Raw genomic sequence first — 21,544 nt, forward strand, 5'->3', positions numbered from 1 at the left:
CTTCAAGAGATACTGACATGTATTCTAGAGATCAGCACAGATCATTATGATGCATGTAAAGGATATTTTTTCGGGAATTTTACAAAAGCATCTTTTCTAATGAGTGATACTAGATTTGAGGTTGTTCTTGATCTAGTACAAAGGGAATACCAGAGAAGGAATCAAAAGAGATTGAAATATTCCTTATAATATATAGTAGAATGGAGTTGTTGAGAGAAAGAATCATTCTATATATAAGGTAGAAAGAATCTTAAGTATAGTTACTAGTACAAAGTAGGATCATGTGGTGAGGATTCACAAAATATGGAAAAGCCAGTGCAACATGAAATGCATCAAGAAGATATAGAGGTTGATATTCCATCCTCTGTAGTTGGACATAGGAACCATGAGGTTAAAGAAAGGCATAGGTATAATCGAGAAATTATGGGAGATCCTAGGAAGAGTATGAGATAGTAGAGACAACTACCCAATTTTATATGCATCTTCCTTAAGTGTAACTAAAACAATGACCCAACCCACTCAATCTTTTATCAGAGGATAATCATTCAAAAGGCTTAACCCACTAAACTCCACACCTTTGGATCCACAAGACTAACTGATGCTGAGCCAAGGAGGTAACAACAAAACTTCAATAATAAATTCACAAAGTTGAATGGTGCACAAGGTTCACTAGGCTTCTTAAAGGCACTCAAATGCACAAATTTGGAATCTACCTTCAACTATCTATTTCAACCTCACAAAATATTTTAACAGACTTAAATGGACATTTTTCAATAGGTTTTATAACCCCAAAACTCAAGTTCATGCACAAACCAAGTTACCCCCCTTGACTAGGCTGCTCTCTCTATTAGGTCAGCAAACACTATTTTTTGGACTTATCTCACAAAATTTCCAAAACACCAAGAAAATAAACACTTTTTTTAGATACCCTTTTCAAATTTGTATAACATATCTAAAAACAAGATATCACTCCTTTGTAAAGATTGTATAGAACAGGGCAATTTGTCTTAGAATTAGGCCTAATTAGGCAACTTTTACAAAGCAAGTGTGCTTTAAAATTACCTCCAAAATTCCAAACTTTCCACACTATGCTATTCTGATGCCAAACTAATGATTCCATAGTTTTTTTTCCAAGTTGACTCTTCTAGGCACGCTTTTCAACAAACCCTCTCGTTAAATGGTGCAAAACAAGGGTTTTATGGTTCTCCCACTTCCAATCACTTATAAGATTTTTTAAAAGACTAAAAACCATATTTAGGACATGCCCTAACTCATCCAAACATAAAATCATACCCTCATTAAGGTAAATTTTCTACTAGTGTACTTGTAGCAGCATTTGCCTCTCTTTTCCCCATTATTAGTCATAGTGATCACCCCTTAAATGTTTCTTCCTGCACTCAAATCAGTTAGTAGCATTTGAAACATGTTATAATAGATCCATTCCCTAGGAAACAACAAGAAAATACCTGAAGAATGGATCAAATCATCATAAAACCCCTTAAAACAGTTAATTTCTTGGGACTGTTACAACAATGTTAGTGTAAATAACAAGACAATGAGACTTTTAATGCTTCAAGATCACTTTAAACAACCATGAAATGATTTTATGAAAGTCTTAATTCATCCCTACAAGAGTTGAATGCTATAGTCAATGAAGATACAATGAAATCATTCAAAGAAATAGTGCAAATGACAGGAAAAACTTAGCTTTATTAACTCAAATCTAGAATTTCCATACAAGACCCTCTTATTCTTCTTGTTCAAATCCTAGGCCTCTCCAAGATTTATAAATTCCTATTCTAACCTCCTCTATTCAGTTGTGAGCCTTTACAACTAATTAAACATTATAACAATCCTAAAAAGCCCATAATCCTAACTAGTCGTTAGGCTTATTTCAAATTTGAAACTTTTTAACAAAAAGACTCTAACTGACTCCTAATGAATACTATACCTTTCAACTGATCCTATGACTTGATTAAACTTATTGATAAGTCTTTCTAGACTCCTAAGGAATTATTAGCCCATTTACATTGCATTTTAGATCTAAGGTCTCTATTAGGACCTTTTGGACATTTATTCCGGCTTACATTGCATTTTTCATTACAAAAGGCCATAATAGGCTTCAAAATATTCCAATTTATTAGCTTTGTTGTCAAGATCTCCTCCTTAGTCCTTGATGTCTTCAATGATTCACTTGTCCTCCTAGGTGCTCTTGCACCACTAACTCCACTTCCAAACTTCTTCAAGCAAACAAGTTATCCAAGTTGCCAAAAACACCTACAAACTCCATATGACTCAAAATAACTCCAAATATGCAAAGGCCTTAACCAAGGGTTAAATAAGACTTTCATGAGTTATATAATGATGAAAACTTGAATTTAAATATTTTTATTTTAATAATAAAAAGTAATCATAGCCATTTTTTTTTAAATATTTGAATTTTTTAAATTACAAAATGGATTTAATTTGATATTCAACCCTTATTCTAATACCTAGACCTATCCCCTACCCATTCTAAACTTCTTGTAAACATAACTTAGGTTTTGGACAACATTAGTGCAATACAAACAAACTCTTGGTCCTTTAATGACATTACAAGTATGACTTTCAGTCCTTTGAGGACATCACAAAATAAACACATTTGATTACATTGTTTGGTCATGAAAATCATTATAACTTTTAATTCTTGTCCATTTGAATTGTCTAGATATCTCCTTGTCCTACTCACTCCTCTGACCTTCATGGTGTGTTTGTGTATCTTCATAGAATGACCTTGGTGCCCCTACACCATTAAGCAATGATGATAAACATGAGTAAAATTATGAGATCTTTGCATATATGTTGCAATGAAAAATTCATATCTATTTTGAAATTAAGAACTATAAAACAAGTTTCAAGAGAAGCTTAGGCTGGAAGACCTTTTTTCTATGAGATGACTACTCTTGATAATAAGCTACCAAATATTGAAACTACACTCAAATCCAATGTTTATAAGGATAAGGAAGAACTTTTTGAAAGATAGTAGCTAGGCTAAGTGTAAGAATTTGCTCAAGGCAAAAAATGAAAATGACAAGATCTAGTAGCTCAATCGATAACACAAATTTTCCATTTGTTAGCTAACACACACACTTGTGTATAGTCATGGATATTGTGATCATTCATGAACTTGAACAACTAACACCATGTTAGAAATAATGTTGTGAAAAAGGACTAAAAAATTGAGGGAAATGACCATCAAATATGCATGATTTAAATAGCTACATTAAATAGCCCTTTACTTCATAAATCACTTCAACTCAATCATTACATTGTATAAACAACCTCATCATATGTCACTTGAACAAACGTATCATGTACAACATGAGGGAAAAATCCACAAAATTAAATCTTAATATGTTACAATAGTACAAACCTGATGGAACACACATGGGATGAATATACATAATCAAGTAATAACCCTTTCCAACATTCCAACTTTATGATAATAATTTACTAGTCAAAGTCCAACAAATTGGAATGTAATGACTGCAAGTATTCTTGGGTATCTATTACAAACAAACATGGTTTGGAAGAAAATTAAGAGTATTAGTCTTGTAGCCAGGAAAATGAGCTCAATAAACACTTTTGAGATGGTCATCTCGTGATGATCACGGAAAAATCATTTCTAGGTTCTCTTACTTGTTTTAGAATATAGGGTGATTCTAGAACTAGTTCTTTACTATTCAATCAGCTTATAGGGTGATTCTAGAACTTGTTCTTTACTATTCAAAGCATACACTAAACCTACCCAATATATACCCGCATCACTTGAATCACATTAAATGCTTAAACAAAATCAATAAATATAGTAAAAGTTGTTAATATAAGAACCATTTTGTGGAAGACTAAATTGATTATTTGTATACTTTTAATTCTTGTCAAATCCATTAATATACATTTTATATCCAAAATATCAAAAGTTTGATTTCTTTTAAGTAGACCTAAATAGTCTTTTGGTTCTCTCAACCTATACATCGACTGATCAACATTATCCTTAGAGAGAACTATATCTATAACTACCCCATTATCATCAAATTGAGACCTATTTTCCTTCTTACTTTTTGATGATTGTGATACTTTGCAATTCCAGGCATAAGATGATTAACACACAATGGTACTTGAACAAAAAGCACTAATAAATATTGAGGATGTGAATTCATAATACCATTTCACAAATGATTTTGGCATCTCACCCTTTATCACTAGTGCTTTGACTTTATTAGCCCTCTTCTTTGGTGACCTGCAAATGAAGAATTAGCACAGTAAAAAATCTAAGATAAGATTAAGCCACTAAAATTAGAGAATGACAAAAATTGAATCTGGTTTTTTATTAAGAATTATCCATTTGTACAAATCCTTGCTTTATGAGTTGTATGACAACCCTTGCTTGATGAGTATTGAAAACTTCTCCCATTTTATCCTTGCTTTCGCTAGTTTGAAGTTTTTGGTTACAAGCACACAATCATGACTTTACATCACAAAGCATTCACATTCCAACAATTTTCATATTCATTCATTACATTTTGATTTAAACAAAAAATTCTAAACTTTCACTTATTCAAACGACTAATCTAAAAATGGGCCCCATTAAAGAATCTAATATAAATTCAAATAATTTATCTAGATTCTAAACAAATCAAAACATAAAATCTATGATTTAAACTAAATCTCATCACTTACACATCATAACAATACGGTCCACCTTAGTCACGTGGATAGTCTTGGGGAAGAGGTTGCAACATTGTATTTGGATCCAATTGATCACTCTTTCTCTCTCTCTCCCTCTCTCCCTATTCAATCTAATGAGCCAACTGGATCTGCATGACATTTTAATGTCTCAAGTATTGCCTCGTGGTCTAACTCGCAAACTTTCCAAAGAATCTTATTATGTGGTTTTCCACCATATTTTATCAAGTGGACATTTAATGCGACAACAAGGTTTGAGTAATGAAGAATCTTCCTCTCTATTTGCCAATCCTCGAATAACCACAAGTTAGGGTTCTTCATAGAATATCATCTAAGCCATGTGCCGGTTACAACCACCGCACCGACATGGTACTCTAAACCTTCACCATCTATAACCGAGTGATCCAATTTTTGTTTGGCTTGGACACAATGACACAAATAATAATTTGTCCCTTCTTCCTTGCCTTCAGGTGCAATAACAACAAAAACATGGCTTGCAATGAAAAATGTACAAAATGCAGTCATTAATTCAAAAAATACTTAGGTAAAAGTTATAAAATTACATATTGAAATTACAAAGATATATAAATATATATTACCAAGTTTCACTAGATCTGACAAGTGGTCAAAGTCAATAGACGAATCCATCTCTACCATTTCCAATCCTTGTGAGGGACGATAGGTGTCAATTGGGTCCAAAACTTGTATATCCCATTTGTCCACCCTTTTAGTTGACTCACAATCATCCCAATTTTCCTCTGCACATGATGGACAATAGCATGCCATTTTTCGTGTGTGGATACTCCATGAACCTGCATCAGAGCTTCTAAAAGAGTGTAACTCACTAGATCTTATTAGTGTGCAACAATCCTGATATGGTGCAATGTTAGTATTATCTATCACCCAAAAAAATCTATGAATTGTAGACTCACCTTCCTTACTTGGACCCATTTTTGCATTACACCATTGGATGATGGATTTTGCATCTATCAATATTGCTCCATCTTTGTACTCTAGTTCTTCACAAGCTAGGGCTCTTTTGATGCATGTGCCTGCACCATCTCGCTCTCCCTTTCCATGACCAACCTCTGTGAAATTCCACATATATTGAATTCTACACAACCTATGCATCCTACTCAACCAATAGAACATCTGTGCATTCTTGAAATGAGATGCGCAATTGTCTGACTAGATAATGTGATGGTGATATGTTATGCCCCTGTTAGCCAAATCTCCATAAGATAGTTGAAACCAACCATTTATGAACTCCGTAGAATGTGATCGATCATCGCTGATGTAAAAATGGTACTCCCTCAAAATCTTCCTATCATCCTCTGTACTTGTAGGTGAATGCATGAATGTTATGTGAACAAATATGGAAACCTGTTGAGAAGTATAATACTTTGCTTGCACCTCATTTTGTGGTTGTAGTGTGTAGTTCTCTATGAAATCTACAATTGAAACAATGGTATCCAATGAAAACATATCCTTGCACAACTTGAATTACAAATCCAACCATTGAGCTCTATGGGTATGCCTTGCATACTCATAAATAATCTTTTCACGAAAAAATCTTCATGAACTCATATACTGGAATCTTTTCAATGACTAAATCACATCTTTTACCATGTTTCCCATCTTTTAGAGCATATGCCACTATCTTAAATTTTCAGTAATCTTTCATTTCCAATGGCATGTGTACTATCCATATGTTGACAAGTTGATAAAAGTTGCAAAGAACCACAAAATAAGATCGTACCATCCAAGCATGATGTCTTGTAAAATTGTTGGCCGTCCCCTATTTCACATAAAATGTTGGATATAAATTCCCTTGAAGATCTTGGTGGCTCATTCATGTCACAATCCTACAAAACAAACTGAGAATGCAAAAACACGCATATATGCCTTAAAACATCAAAATGGTTAGAAAATTCAATATGTATCCTACAATAACAAGTTGTGCGTGTGTGATTTATCTTCACATAAAAAGGTTTATCCATCTCAAAAAATCTTTGACTTATTCGAACTTGAGGATACATACCAATAAATTTTGCAAAAAATTGTGTTTGAGTTGAGTCCAAAAAATGTTTATCATGTGGGTCACGATTTTGGCTACCAATCCTCCTTCTTACAACATCTCTTTGATTAAGGGAAACACGTGTTATTTTTTCAAAAATCTTTGATCAATGATTTCAAAGCTTTACTAATTTCTTTATCCTTTTGCGGTAGTCTATCGCTAAATGTCCATAACTCATTTTTTGTTGGATCTTCCAATCTCTCACACCTTAGCATGGCTCTCCTTAGAGTACCTCTACCAATTTTTAATGTTTTGGTTATCTTTCTCATGAGTCAAGCTTTCTTCATTTGGCTACTTACTATTGTTGATTTAAGTACTCGTCTTGTGATATTACTATCTTTGGTGCATGATTTAGAACCCACTTTGTCATAAGCACTCATTAGATTCTTTACAATGCTTTTTTCATTTGAATCGTCCATCGTTCTTAGCCCAAGAATCTTCATGATAGACTTAAATTTCAAATTCCTCATCATTTCAACAAATAATTGGCATTGACTTGTAATATTTAATTCTTCAAAAAATAATCTTCACATACGATTAACTTTTCTTTGACAAGTATGCTTGCTAATCGTGTTAGACATTGATTTCAAAATGTTAGTATCAATATCAATCAAATATTTTGGTCTTCTAAAACAAATTCTAGAAGGTGTTATAATCTCTTCAATTCCCTCAACATTTTGAACATCAACATAAGGTTGAGTGTATTGCATACCTTGAACCAAAGATTATGTGCCTTGGCAATAAGATGCAAAAGATGGAATATCACCTACTTGATGTGTTGATGTTGTGCCTTCAACATGACATGATGGAGTGTGTATATCGTTGGATCTACAAATTAGTGTCTCTTCAACATGAGAGGATGATATGACTCCAACACTGGAAGATTGTGTAGCGGATCATATGACTCCAACATTGGAAGATGGTGTAGCTTCACAATTCAATTGTCTTCTTGAGCGTAATAGTCTCATTCGTTCTGTTTGTCTTTCCAATTCTTCCTCTTTGTTTATTTGTACCAGTGGTTCTTGATCCTCTTCGAAAGTCAATTCTTCATTATTGCTTTGCAATTTTCTTTGTTCACATAGTAATTTCATTTTATCTCTTTTGATTTCCAAATCTCTCTCCCTATCTTCATTTGTTTGAGTTTTTGGTTTCTTCCTTGGCATGATGATGATTTCTACATGTCAAATTATTCAAACATTTGAATTACTGACAATGTGTAAATTATAAATTATTTGAATGAATACACAATATATATCAAAAACTTGTCAAATTTCTAACCATTTCAAAATAACATTTCATTCAAACATACAATTTTCAATGAATTCACTATATATTAAACAACATGTCAAATTATAATCAAATTTGTATCTGTATATCAACAAACAATATTTAAAATGGATTGCACTAACCTTTTCTATACAAGGAATATTCAAAAAGTCTTCAAATCGTGTATCCAATGATTGAATTTGGTGTTTGCTAGCTTCAAAAAGTGTTGAAATAGTGTTTGCTATGTTGAAACCCGTGATTTCTATCAGAATAATAGAGTGCATAATAGACCAAAAGTAGAGAATGGATGAAATGGGCCCCAAAGTTACTTTTTGACCATTTTAAGGTGATTTCACATAGTGCGTACGCACTATGTCAAAACACATCACTCTCCATCCTCCCTACTCTCTATCTTGCCTACTCTTTCTCTCCCTACTCTCTCTCCCCTCTCCCATCCCCTCCTCTCTCTCTCTCTCTCTCTCTCTCTCTCTCTCTCTCTCTCTCGCACGCGCGCGCGCGCTCTCCCTATCCCATCACCTACTCTCTCTCCCTCTCTCATCCTCTCTCCTCTCCCATCCGCTACTCTTTAAATCTCTCACACACACTCCCATCCTCCCTCTCCCATTGCCTATTATCTGTCTCTCTCTCTCTCCCCCATCCCCCTACTCTCACTCTCTCTCTCCCATCCTATTCTCTCTCTCTGCCACCTCCTACTCTCTCTCACACTCTCTCCCATCCCCTACTCTCTCTTACACACACTCCCATCCCCCCTCTCTCCCTCTCCCACTCCCTCTCCCACCACCTAGTCTCTCTCTCCCATCCAATACTCTCTCTCTCTCTCTCTTAGGCTACTCTCTCTCTCCCCTCTCCCATCCCCTAAACTCTCTCTTTTACATATGCACACTCCCATCCCCCTCTCTCTCCCCATCCCTTACTCTCTAGATCTCTCACACACACTCCCATCCCTCTCTCTCCCACCACCTACTATCTCTCTCTCTCTCAAGTTCTCTCTCTCCCATCCCCTACTCTTACTCTCTCTCCCATCCCCAACTCTCTCTCACACTCTCTCCCATTCCCTACTCTCTCTCACACTCTTTCCCATCCTTTCACTCTGTCTCTCCCATCCCATACTCTCTCTCTCACTCTCTCCCATCCTTTCACTTTGTCTCTCCCATCCCGTACTCTCTCTCTATCACCCGCTACTCTTTCTCTCTCACTCTCTCCCATCGTTTCACTCTGTCTCTCCCATCCCATACTCTCTCTCTCTCTCTCTCTCTCTCTCTCTCTCTCTCTCTCTCTCTCTCTCTCCCATTCTTTCACTCTATCTCTCCCATCCTGTACTCTCTCTCTCACTCTCTCCCATCCTTTCACTCTGTCTCTCCCATCTCGTACTCTCTCTCTCTGCCACCCCCTAATCTCTCTCACACTCTCACACTCTCTCCCATCCCCTACTCTCTCTCTTTCATAGACACACACACACACACACACACACACACACACACTCCCATCCCCCTCTCTCTCTTCTCTCCCATCTCCTACTCTCTAGATCTGTCACACACACTCCCATCTCCCTCTCTCTATTTCCCTCTCCCTACTCTCTCTCTCACACTCTCTCTCACACTCTCCCATCCTTTACTCTCACTCTCTCCCTCTCCCACCACCTACTCTCTATCCTCCATCCCCTACTCTCTCTCTTTCACAGACACACACACTCTTATCCCCCCACTCTCTTCTCTCCCATCCCCTACTCTCTAGATCTGTCACATACACTCCCATCCCCCCTATCTCTCTCCCTCTCCCTCTCCTACCGCCTACTATCTCTCTCTCAAGTTCTCTCTCTCCCTCTCTACTCTCTCTCTCCCATCCCTTACTCTCACTCTCTCTCTCCCATCCCCTACTCTCTCTCACACTCTCCCATCTCCTAATCTCACTCTCTCTCCCATCCCATACGAGCTCTCTTTGCCACCACCTACTCTCTCCCATCCCCTACTCTGTCTCTCTTACACACATTCCCATCCCCCCCCTCTCTCTCCCTCTCCCACTCCCTCTCCCACCGCCTACTCTCTCTCCCCCATCCCCTACTCTCTCTCTTTCATAGAAACACACACTCCCATCCTCTCTCTCTCTCTCTCTCTCTCTCTCTCTCTCTCTCTCTCTTTCTCTCTCTCTCCCCTCTCCCATCCCCTACTCTCTAGATTTTTCACACACACTCCCATCCCCCCTCTCTCACTCCCTCTTGCACCGCCTACTATCTCTCTCCCATCCCCTACTCTCATTCTCTCTCTTCCATCCCCTACTCTCTCACACTCTCTCCCATCCCCTACTCTCATTCTCACTCTCTCTCCCCCATCCCGTATGAGCTCTCTCTACCACCCCTACTCTCTCTCAAACTCTCACACTCTCTCCCATCCCCTATTCTATCTCTCTTATACACATTCCCATTCCCCCTCTCTCTCTCTCGCTCCCGCACTCCCTCTCCCACTACCTACTCTCTCCCATCCCCTACTCTATATCTCTTACACACTTACATTCCCCCTCTCTCTCCCTCCCACCACCTACTATCTCTCTCTCTATCTCACTCTTTCTACCACCCCTACTCTCTCTCACACTCTCATACTCTCTCCCATCCCCTACTTTCTCTCTTACACACACTCCCATCCCCCCTCTCTCTCCCTCTCCCAATCCCTCTTCCCTTGCCTACTCTCTTTCTCTCCCATCCCCTACTCTCTCTCTATCTCTCTCTCCCCTCTCTCATTCCCTACTCTCTCTCTTTCACACACACACACACACCCATCTCCCCTCTCTCCTCTCCCATCCCCTACTTTGTCTCTCACTCACTCTCCCTCTCCGACCACCTACTCTCTCTCTCACTCTCACTCTCACTCTCACTCTCACTCTCTCTCTCTCACTCTCACTCTCACTCTCTCCCTCTCTACTCTCTTTCTCACATTTTCACACTCTCTCCTAGATCCCCTATGCTCTCTCTCTTTCTCTCTTATACACATTTCCATTCCCCCTCTCTCTCCCTCTCCCACTCCCTCTCCCATCCCCTACTCTCTCTCAAGCTACTCTGTCTCCCCCCTCTCCCATTCCCTACTCTCTCTCTCTCTCACTCTCCCTCTCCCACTTTGTCTCCCATCACCTACTCTCTCTCTCCCCCATCCCCTACTCTCAATCTCTCTCTCTCCCACCTTATACTCTCTCTCACACTTCCTCTCTCTCCCATCCCCTACTTTCAATCTCTGTCCCCCATCCTGTACTCTCTCTTTGCCACCCCTACTCTCTCTCACACTTCTCCTCTCACCCATCCCGTACTCTCTCTATCACCCCTACTCTCTCACACTTCCTCTCTCTCCCATCTTGTACTCTCTCTACCACCCTTACTCTCTCACACTTCCTCTCTCTCCCATCCCATACTCTCTCTACTACCCCTACTCTTTCTCACTTCCTCTTTTCCACCCCTAACCTTTCTCACTTCCTCTCTCTCCCATCCCCTACTTTCTCTCTATCTCTTTCTCTCTCACACACACACATAGCCATTCTCCCCCCTACTCTCTCTCACTCTTGCTTTGCAACTTTGCACTATTTAGGTCTCAATAGTACATGTGCACTATAGCATGCACACACTATTAAGAATTCAAATGCTTTCAATATCGTGTGCATGCTATAGTGTGTGTGCATTATAGGGTGCAGGTGCTATTGAAAGCTTTGCATTAAAACCAAGCCTAAGGCTTGGTTTTGCCTTGGAGATCCAACCCAAAGGTTTGGAGTTTATAAATAGGTATGAGATTTTTTTTCCAACAAATATACAAAAAATGATTGATTTTTTTTGTGTGCTCTCCTTCAAGATTCCTCGTGGTTGGATATTGATAAGATCAGGTTACATGACGTTGTAGGTCTCTGTGTTAGCAATCTAAACATATAATTTATTTTTAATTTGAACTATTTCAAGCCTTTCATCTATAATTTCTTTTGAATGTATGTTCATTATGTTGTCAAAAACCACCATGTACTAATTGGGCTATAGATTTTAGCTCCTTCATCAAATATTGTAACAACTTAGTTTTTTAGAAACTAGACTCCATTCTACACACTTTGAAAAAAAAAAGTTTTGATTTTAGATTAGTTTTCAATTATTTCTAGGGGGAGCACACAAATATTTCACATTTTTGGGATGTGTCTAGTTAAAAAATTCATTATAAAAAAAAACATGTTATAAAATTACCCGAAAAGTCTGGGATAAACTACATAGTGTTAAGTAAATTTTGACTAGAGCGATTAAAGAATTTCAAAAATAAAGTTAAAATTTTAGGGGAGCCACACTTTGTACTGTGTTATGTTTTTTTGGAATAAACAGTACCACTTTTTGTGGCCCCCTTTTTTGAGGACCTAAAACTAAACCATTTTCAAAAAAAATTAGTAGTTTAGAAACTAGATTGAAAGGACTTCAACTTTTGTTTTTGTCATATCTTAAAATTTTGAGTGTAACTATCTTCTAATTCTTGTTGAAGTTTAGAAATTGTAGATTCTAGGAAAAAGGTGTCCACTTATACCCCCTTTTGGCACCACAACTTGGTGCACTTACCCCTATGTTGCCTCAAGAGATTTATCAGAGATTCTCCAAGTAATACTATAAAAAATACATCTTAAGAAATTTATTAGAGATACACAAAATAATACAACAAATGATGCAAATCGGAGCAAGAACACTCAAAATAAGTCAACATGCACATCTAGAATCCAAAGAGAAAAAAAAGGAGGCAGGACAATGTTGTCTACTAAAAAAATTAAAATTGGATTGTCACCAATAGAGATATTTGAAACAACAATCCAGGATATACCAAAACACACATGCTTAATTTGTCAACTATTATGTTTCATAAAAGACATTAGACCAATGAAACAAAAGGAAAAGAATAGCTATTATACTTCAACACAAATAATTCATTGAAACAATTCAAGCTCCCAACATATAGTACACCAAAAAATATTAGAATTAATGAACCAATACAAGATGTGTAAATCCTATCACAATTGGAAGAACGACTAGTGTTAGTGAGAATTGCATTTGATCAAATATGGAAACTGGGATACAAAAGATCACAAGTGGGATTGATAGGTTCTATTATCAATGTTCTTGTGAACATGAACATCATACAAAATGCACTACCACAAGCAACCAATAGCACAAAAACTATTGCCATTGCTCTCAAAAGGTACCTGGAATACAAAAATGCATTTCAAATAGGAATGGTGCAGCCAAATATAGAGATGCAAGTGCTCTCAAAACTCACAAGTACACCACTATACATAATGGAAAATGTTAAAATAAAAGATGATTAGAAAGAATCTCTTAAGTCTAATATTGATAATGAAATGAAATATACAAGTTCTGAAGATGAAACATCCTCTTTGGTCAGTAAAAATGCAACACATTCAGACAATTGCAAAGAACATAATAAGCCTTCAGAAACTTTGGTACATGGATTCACCGAATCTAGATCCATACATAAAATGCAAGACAAGATAATTGACGTTGCAGTTGCATAAGAGCACCACCCAATTGGAATATTCAAAGACAAATATGCTAAGGAAATGAATTTTCCCACATTATTCTTTGGAAACTACGTGATGAAGACATTATTCAAAGATTTTCTTACCAAAAGATTTCACAATGGGAACTCTTGCAATAAAAAAGGTACATTGCACACTACACAACAAATATCTTCTTCAAGACTATCAAGATATTGGTACAACAGGTACTTTTTACAATGTGGATAAGAATACAAAAGGGACAATTTAAATGATGCAAATTGCAAGCGAAAGATGTTAAACAAAAACCTAATTTGGAAAGAATTCTCAAATTAGACATGGATACGTTGACTTCAAAAGAATAAGAATATCTCCAGACTATGTACACCAACTTAAGAAGAATGTTTTCACAATGATACGCCAAATAGGTCCTCTAACTTTTTTGTTACTTTTACTAGTGCAGAACAAAATTGGGATCTACTATTAAGTGCATTCGAACAATTGCACAATGTGCATCAGTAAAAAATTTAACAACAACAAAAATATGAAACAAAAGGTGACAAATTCAATCTCATAAAGAAAGACTTAGTGACTTGTGCACAATACTATAGGCACAAAATAGATGCAATGAAGCAATTAATTTTAACTGGTGAATTGTTCTTTGGAAATATTGTAGATTACTTCTCAGTAATTGAATTCTAGAATTGAGGAAATGAACATGATCATTTCCTACTCTGGGTAAAAAATGCACCAATATATGGAACAGATAGCAATACATCCATCACAAACTTTATTGACAAGTACATTACTTGTACAATTGAACATATAGAGCCTAGTCTTCGTACAATTCACAAGAACCATCACACAAAGTGATGTAGAAGACTAAGAAAGATTTTATGTAGATACAATTTTTCTTTTCCACCTCTCCAAAGGACAGTAATTCTTGAACCATTATCAGAGAAGAATGAAGCAATAAGTTCAAAAGCAACAAGTATCTTTGCAAAATTAGAAAAGGCAAACTATGACCTATTATACACATTTTAAATGTTCTTAGATGAAGTTGGAACTAGTGAAGAAGAATATTTCTTGGCTCTAAGATCAACTCTAAAATGATCAACGCTCTTCTTGCAACAAAAGCCATCATAAATTTGGAACAATAACTTTATGAAGAAAATTTCACAACTACGGAAAGCTAATATTGATGCACAATTGTATTGAATGCATATGTTGTAACAATGTATTGTAGCTCATATAGAAAAAAAGTGGACAAAATAATGACAAATACATCTAAAAGAATACACAATGACCACCAAAAAGATACTATTGATGCAATACGAATGATAACAAAGCTAGGAAATGCACTACTAAATTTACAACAAATGTCATCACAACAAGTAACACACATAGTTCTATCATTGCCACTAAATCATAGCTCAAGAAAGTGCATATTCATAGACACAAGAGATGATCAAAATCATACATTTATACTAAAACACAATAAAGAATTACTCAAAGAACCTAACGAGTCAGAAAATGTCTTCTCTAAATCCTTAATGGACTACTATTTAACTCAATCTCCAATCCTTCATAGCATATACATTACAAAATTTGTCTCCGAATATAGCAAAAAGGGCACAAAATAAACACAAAAAACAAAATCAAGTGTAATACAATTTATCAACTTCAACAAACACATGGACCTAGAAAACTATTGTAGAGAACAACTAATACTCTATGTTCCATTTACACTCAATGAGAGCACATTGAAACAATGTTTTGCATCATGGGAACAAGCACATTTATACTATCAGCAAATAATCATAACAAATCAAGAAAAGTTTAATCATAACACAACTCCTATATGGGGTGACATGGAAAAAGTAGTCAAGGATCTAGATACTGAAAAATGATGGCATGGATGGCCAAACCAAACACAAGCAAATTGAGCAATATGACATACATAAAGACATCCAACATAAGGTACACAAGATACAAAGTGACATACGTTATAACACATTTAAAATAAGCCACCATTAGCAAATTATGGACAATAATGAGTACTAAAAATTGAGGCAAATACTAAATAGAGAACAACAATCAATCGGAAAAGATATTATTAAAAAAAAATTAAAAACAACAAGAACCCATTACATTTGTTCTTGACAAGAAGAGCCGAAACTGGAAAGACTTTCATTGCAAAAGTGATATACCAAGATCTCCTTTAGATCTACAATAAGTACATTGATAGTGATCTCAACAAACTAAAGGGCCTAATAACTACTTATACAGGAAAAGTAGCACACAACTTAGGTGGAGTCACATTACATTCAGCATTCCATGTACCTTTTATCACATCTAACTTCTTGCCACTCAATAATGACATACTAGATGCAATGTCAAAGCACTATCATTAGTTACGTGTACTTCTCATTGATGAGATATCATTACTTGGTGCCACATTCCCATGTTACATTGACAAACGATTGTGTGAGATAATGAAAATTCCCACTGTATACTTTGGAAACATTGATATTTTTTTTGCAAAGACTTGTACCAAGCACAACTAGTACTTGACGTAGTCATATTTGAAAATAAAGTAACTATGTGAAAATTGATGCCTTATAATTTTTGGATAGACAGTGTTAAAAGCTATTTGTTAATACGTATAGTAAGGAAAAAGGATAAAAATTCATTAATGTTCTCAACAAAATATGAATAAGCATACAAACAAATGAAGATCTGTACTATATCAACAAACAATGCATGAGGAAACCACCATTGCACCCAACACTACCATTCCTTTTCTATAGAAGAATCAATTTCAATACTCATAATACAAAAATGCTTGCAATAGTTCCTGGTGAAATGAATGTCCTCAACAAACATGATGAACATAATAATGCATTATGCCTACACACACAGACAATTTCACTCCCACATCAAATACATCTCAATCCAAATATTCTGGTAGAACTATATGCATAAAACTACAACACAAAAGATGGTCTAGTAAATGGATCAGATGGCATATTTAAAGTGTACACAAAATATAATAATTTTGACATAGTTTGGATAAGATTTAACAATAATGTAATTGGACAAAAACAACACAAGAAACTTGTACAATGCTATATAGAAAAAATTGAAAATGACTAGGTACCGATACTATGCATTATTCAACCTATCCAAAAGGCATCGATCAGAAATACAATTATTTTACAAAAAAAATTCCTAAATATATAGCATGTGCAAGAACAATACATAGGTCACAAGGGCTTGCAATGGAGGCAATGGCTTTTGACCCCACATGCATGAGACAACATGGATTAACATACACAACACTATCACGAACTAAAATAATTGACTCATTATTCCTATTAAAACCTCTAACATCAAAAAAATTTAAAATCAAAGAGAGAGTACATCTTGAAATGTCTTGCCTACAATCAAGTGCAAAATGGCAATTCGAGAATGATGATACATATTCTCATAACACACCATCCATGCTATTATGAACACTAAACACATGTAGTTTAAAGCCTCACATAAATGACAATTAATGACTATGATATAATGTTATCTAACATCATTTGCATTCAAGAAGTACACATGAAAATCCCTAAAATAAATGACCAATTCCAACATTTCAACAACTTCAATGCCTAACACATACATGGTATAATGACACTAGCCAACAAAACCCTAGTCATTTCAAAGATAAAGCAATACAACACAACAAATATAGAATCTATTACAATAACAACTTTGATAAAAAGAAATGAACTAAATATATGTAATCTTTATGCAAGACCTAACACACCCATTGAAGAATATGCAACTATTATTCAACAAGTCACCACATATGTCAAACCAATGACTAATCTATACATTGTAGGTGATTTCAATATTGATATGTCAACAAGAAATGCTAGGAAAGAAAACCTTGAAAAGTACATGCAAGACCACAACATGAATTACATCATAGAAGAACACAAAATTTATACAACCCATCAATTGATCACATCTGGACAAACTCAAGTAATATATGTTGTTTTTACAAAGTAGAAGCATACTGGACTAACCACCTTGCTACATTCATAAGGTTCCACACTCCACTTTAGATTGCTAATACATACACAATCAAACACAAAATTAATTAGAAGAACTCATACAATAATGCAAATATATCTTACACCTAAGAGCTTTATGTATCAAAAACACCAACTCTAATTTAATAGTATATATTTCAATGTTCTACATTTCTATGCAACACAATAATGGAAGGAAGCAAAATAACATGAAAGGGAACACATGTCAAGCAAGAGCAAACAACAAAAAGGTACCAAGCTTTTCTCATCTCCAATAACATGGATTCCCACATGAAAAATGATCAATCAATACATGAATTTCTAGTATTTGAAGAAATGTTAAATATCAAAGTACTACAATACTAAACTAACACCATAATACTTTGTGTAGCTCTAAAGTAGGAAATCCCAATGCAATATCAATTGAGAACTTGAATGCAAGAAAAGAAAGAAACACTTTTGAAGGAGACATACTTGTCATATATATAGCAATATTGGATAGAGACAACAAAACATGAGAGGTGCTACATGCAGACTTGAAGGACTTTAAAGGAGAAATGACAATAACTTTAAATGTGACAGGGAACCTTGTACAAGAGTACAAAAACAAGAGAGTTCCAAGAACATCCATTATAGTGTCAGGATTTCAAATAGGACACAAAACAACCTATGACCATGGAGATTTTGATTGCATCTTGAAGCTCCAAGATTCAAGCACAATTGAAACTATACCATGAGTTTTCTAAGAATACAAATTCATACCAAGCACCACAATCAAACAGCTACACAAGTACCTATGCCATTGGTACAATAGGTGCACTAGTAGTTGCAGGATGACAAATAGGCTCCTAATATGTTGTTTTCATAAAAGACAAAAACAATGATGATGATAAAGTACAGGTAAAAAACACACTAAACACCCCTTCTTTCTATGCAACATGTATGGTAGTCATGTTTCTATTGAGTACAGAGTTCTAAAAGTAGAAAATAAAAATCTCTTGTCAATGACTATCTCCAAATCAACTCTGCATTCCAAGAAGAATCCATGCAAATAGAAATCCAATTGCAAAGAGGTGAGACTCCTCCAATGTTGTTTAGAAACATTGTATGACAGAACAACATGGACATGACATTTCACATAGGGAGAAAATTGGATGCCTTGAATGCATTACTACAAACAACAGTACAAGTAAGCAAACTCAGATAATTTAGTACTTCAACTACTAATTAATTCATACACAAGCTACATTAATATCAAAACATATCTTTTAGGTTGATGGGATTCTCAAAGTAGCCAACTCATTCACAAATCCCTTTCATGCATTTTGTTCCCAATGCAACTTAAAATTTGAAGATTATGGAATGCTAGAAGACAAAACAACTTATTGCAATAGATGCAATCAAGAGGTTGTATATGTATATTCATTATACCTAAAGACTATAATCACAACTGAAAACAAATAAATCATCCAGTGTACAATAGATAAGTCCATTGTTGAACAACTACTACCAAGCCTGAAAGACACAAAAGTTGAGGACTACACATAGGACAAATCAATATTCATCTTTATTCTCTGAGATTTCACTGTGAAAGGTCAATTCACATTGAACCAAAACAATGCTATCAATCATATTGTGACAACTAGAGATTGAACAATTGGTCACAAAAAAAGGTAAATATGACTAGTCACAAATTAGCATAAATTAAAATATGAAAAGAAAGTTATTATGAGACATAATTACAATATACTAACATGCACAATATGAAATTTGCAAGTATCATGGATAGCTATAATGACATCAAGCTATAATTAATGGTAGTTATAAAATGTACTAGTCAATATACAGTAAGACATGCAATCAAATAATGTATATGCATGAGTCTCATATCCAAGTACACTCTATGTGTCATATATGTATAATGAAATAATGTATATGCATTGATATGCTATGCGACATACTTTTGCTCTATCAAGTTGTATAACATGATTGAATAGATGCTTTGCTAATGTAAACTATTATTGAAATACAATGAATAATTGTATCACATGCTTTATCCTATTGCATATCCAATGTATAAAACACTATCTAAATTGCTACTTGTCATATGCAAAAACTACACTTAGGTAGGAACTTTGATGCTCTGCATCCTTGTTTAATATTAATAACTCTTCTTCTTTTTTGGGTACTAGTTGGGGCGCATTTTCTTAGGGATGAAAGATCCTAAATTTAATATGATTAAACTTTTTTCTTAATGAGCAAGTGGGGTGGAGTATTTTTTTTTAAAGAAACTTATATTATTAATTAAGTAATTTATGTTATTAATTAAGTGATCTTTTATTGTTTTAAGTGGGAAAGGAGATATTGTTATTTTATTCTCTATATATATATATATTTGTTTGGAAGGAATTAATTTTCCTCCCATCCATTTTGAAAGACCTATACATCTCCATTTTGAAATTTTTTATTTATCTATGTTTTTTTTTCTTCATACTTTTCTATTTTTTTAAAACTTTGAGAGTTTATTATTTGCTCATTATTTCCACTCCATGAATCTTTTCAATTGACAACTAATACAATTATCGGTTTCATTCATTCTATTGACTATTAATGAATTTATCATATTAACATTTTATTTACTCTATCAAATCATTCAAGAACTATTGAAGCCACTAACTAGATTCAATTACCCTATTGAAATGAATTACACTTAGCTTGTATGGAGTATATTAACATGGTCTACAACTTGATAGAGTTTATTTTATCACATTCAAATTTTCACTATAACAATGGAACACAACACAAGATTCATTTATTCCTTTATTTCAATAATAACAACAAGAATGAGATACATTCTCATATGACTTAAACCAAGTTTTCTTGACATCAAACACTCTTTTTTTCTTATTTCTTTGAAAACTAATACAATGAAAGTATAACAACTAATAAGAATTTCTTTCTCAATGATTTCAACATAAATTCAATACACCTTTCTTTGAGTGAATTTACATTTTCTCAAAACATTAATACTATTTCACAATGAATCAAAACCTTTTCTTCTCACAACTCAATATACATCAAGATTAAATAATACAACAACAAGAATGGAGGTTTCTGCTTTTCAATGTGACAACAAAACAACACCATCTCTTTGCTTCCATAGTGACACCAACATGAATACTTTCCTAAGGCTTTTCCAGCATGATTTTGGCCATCAAAACCTACAAAAAAATAGAGAATAAGCACATAGTTCTCACCTCCCAACCTAGGTCTCTATGAGACCACCCACCAAGCTTGAAGAACAAGAGCTAAACATGATACACACAAGCAATACTTACAAATATATAACATCACTAAAAAATAATAAACTCTCATACTTAGAGAATCACAATAGATTACCTATAAACCCATGATCAAGGGTGAAGGTGTGTCAAACCCAAGAGGAGAAGCCATACAAGTAAATATGTATCTTGATTCGCATGGGCTTCCAAATTACATAACCATTTCATGCCTCGCAAGGGCTTTAACTTTACAATTTCTCCCCTTGCCATCCACAAGTGTAAAAATATTTTTTGGCACATGGAGCCCATACTCCATGCTTTTTCTCTCTTCCCCCAAAGGGAAGAGACTCTACACCCAAGGGTTGGCCCAACTAACCCCTTGACCCAAGGCCACTTTTTCCCTCCCAAGGGTGAGTAATGTCTTTCACATTCAATAACAACATTCATTCAAAATCTCAAGAAGAAAATAATAAAATCTACTGTATACACAATATTACAAAACATGAACAAATTCCATAATAAGGAATTTAAATACATCTACGTAATAATTCTATAATTAACAAAATACAATAACA

Source organism: Cupressus sempervirens, chromosome 6 (genome assembly GCF_028749045.1).
Source record: "Cupressus sempervirens isolate cs-2001-9-10 chromosome 6, ASM2874904v1, whole genome shotgun sequence".
Classification (NCBI taxonomy): Eukaryota; Viridiplantae; Streptophyta; class Pinopsida; order Cupressales; family Cupressaceae; genus Cupressus; species Cupressus sempervirens.